The 2,658-nt window shown below is 40.9% G+C and overlaps 1 long non-coding RNA gene across 1 annotated transcript in view; it reads left to right on the top strand.

Annotated features, from left to right (window-relative positions):
* LOC108510408 overlaps positions 1-1,663 on the top strand; it is an 8,993-nt gene extending 7,330 nt beyond the window's left edge. The window contains exon 3 of the long non-coding RNA XR_001878808.1: positions 993-1,663. This is a non-coding gene — a long non-coding RNA (uncharacterized LOC108510408). The remainder of the gene's footprint in view (positions 1-992) is intronic.
* Positions 1,664-2,658: the final 995 nt, after the last annotated feature.

Genomic DNA, 2,658 nt, shown 5'->3' with positions numbered 1-2,658 from the left:
TGTGTGTGTGTGTGTGTGTGTGTGTGTACCTTTGAAGGCGCCGCCCGAGTGGGAAGCGTCCGTAGCCCCGCGCTGTGGGATTTGTCACATCGGCTCGATGTCGCGGCGTTTTTTGTAACGGAATCTTTTCGTGCTCAAGGCACTGCGGGCGGGGGGGGGCAGTTCGGAGATCGCCCTGCTTTCCGTCCCGTGTGGAAGGCGGAATCGGGATGCCAAACTCAGGATGCCAAACTCAGGATGCCAATCAGGATGCCTGCTAGAGGATGAGACTCTTTCAATCTTATGCCTCGAGATCATTGAATCATTTTGAGAGGGAACCTCTGCAGTCATGGGTACAGTTCCCTCCTCAGAGCAGGCTGGGAGGACATGGCAAAAACCAGTTCCTATTTGCACAGTCAAGTGTCAGAGAGAACTTCAGCAGTGTTTAATTTAGTCCAACAGCTAAGCCAAGGCAGGGGAAGCTCTTTCCAGCCACTCCTCCCAGTTTTTTCACAAAACCTCTTGTCCTGTGTTCCTGCTGTGTTTAAAATTCTCAGTGCACCCAATAAGCCACCTCTCCGCATTTCACGAGTTAAACAGGATGAAAGGTTACACCAGCTCCCAACATGGAAGGGTTTTAAGTTAAACAGTATAGAAAATATTTAACTAAATGCTATTATAAGATTTTCTTAGTAGCTTATCAAGTTATACCCATCACTCAACAGACATAACATTGGTACAGATTTGGACCTAATGGAAAAAGTCTGGAGGCAAGGACTGAAGGATTGTAAGATCCTTTTCTGCAAAACTCAACCCTTTGGGGCAGAATTAGAGAATTTTTTCTTCTATTTCATTCTTACATGTGTTGCCTCCAACCAACAGTAATTAAAATATAAGAAAGGTAGATACTGGTGTGGTAATGGGGTAACTCTGGCAGTGACCAGATGCTTCAGGGAAGAAATGTATATTCCATCATTTTATATCCAATAGAGATTTTCTTTTCCCCCCCTAAGTTATCACTGAAAATTTGAGAGGCACCCCAAAATCCTGGAGGATGGAGCATTCCTGGAAGGATACCTGCAGCAGTCAGTGTCAGTCCTCTGTGAGAGCTCTGCGGGCTTAGAGGTATTTTTAAAGACTATTTTAATCTCAATTCTTTAGAACTGGAATAGAATATAAATCAAAAGGTTGGAAAGGGAGATTAATTCTGAGGCTGGGTTGTTTTTTTTTTTGGAGTCTGCCTTTTTTTTTCTAATTAACTGGGGGAGCAAGGGGACCCAACAGTTGAACCTTTAGGGTAAGGACAAGTGACATTTTTTTGGATAGTAAATACAGATGTTCAGGTAATTTAATGGAAAACAAAAAGATGGGAGATGATGTGAAAGAACTGATCAAGCATCACACAAGTCATAGGTTTATGTGGCAGGGAGAATTCTGTAAGAAATACCTGGAAAAGGGGCAAAGAGAATTTTTTTTAATTCAGCATTTCAGCCTTTGAAAGGATGGCAAGACATTGCTAGAAAACAGGGACAGTTAGAGGTGAGACACTAATCAGAGGATGATGATGAGTTTTTTCTTCACTCTTGACTGTGGTTTGTGAACACAACAATAAACACAAGCCAAGCAAAAATAATCACAAGTTTGGGTTAGAAAAGACCTTTAAGATCAAGTCTTGTGCCTAAGAGACATGAAGGTGAAAGAAATGCAAGGAAAAAAATTAAAGTCAGTGGGAACATCCCTATATGGTCTTTACTTTCCTCCTTGGAAAGAAGGAAGATGTTATTCTGCTGCTGAGTGGTACATGATCCTCACAGGGATATGAAGAAGACAATCAAGCAATGGCAGGAGGCAAAAATAAAACAAATACTTTCATTTCGAGAAAAACAAGGAAAACGTGTGACTGGTTATGTAAAATGAAGGACGTAGAAAACAGAAGGCACTTAACATTTATCTCGTCTTGCAATACAAAAATAAGGAAACAACAACCAAAATTAAGGCAACAAATGCAAAAATGGTAACTTTTAAAAAATATAAAACGTAATTGACCTGTGGGAATCGCAGTCTTGAGCTAAAACTCCAAGCTTAATAAGATACTTTAAAAATGACTACAGATACCTAGTTATGCTACTGAGAATAACATCCACATATAAAACCAGTAAAAGCCCTTGTTTGCCCGGAAAATCAACAATTTATCTGCCTGGGTGTAAAAATTAATTTGTCTTCCCGTGGATAGACTGTTCCACTTGCCCATTTAGAGCCACTTCAGGTCTTGTTCTGAAGCATCTGGTCCTCAGTCTTCTTAGATTTATGGTATCTAATTAAATTGAGTATTGATCCAAAAATCCCTCCGCTTCTAAAAACACCCCCACTATCAAGAAACGCTTAATAGTCTGACCTTTACAGTTGGCAGTTAAGATTTCAGGCCTAGAGAGACACTTTATTTTCCCCTCCCCTTAATCCATCCCAAACACACACAGACTAAGCCCAGTCACTTTGTATCCTGGGGACAGCAGGCACTGATACCTGGAATTTATTGTCATACTGTTTAACGTAAAGGGAAACACCTTGGAATTTGATCCAAGTCTCTCCATATTCTTTGACATATTTTCTTGTTCTCTGATTTAGTTCAGGTTGCTCGGGGATATTTCTGAGCCGTTTGATAACAGGCATTTCAGGAGT

Source organism: Lepidothrix coronata, unplaced genomic scaffold (genome assembly GCF_001604755.1).
Source record: "Lepidothrix coronata isolate B3197 unplaced genomic scaffold, Lepidothrix_coronata-1.0 Scaffold810, whole genome shotgun sequence".
Taxonomy (NCBI): domain Eukaryota; kingdom Metazoa; phylum Chordata; class Aves; order Passeriformes; family Pipridae; genus Lepidothrix; species Lepidothrix coronata.
This window is presented reverse-complemented; position numbering and strand designations above follow the sequence as displayed.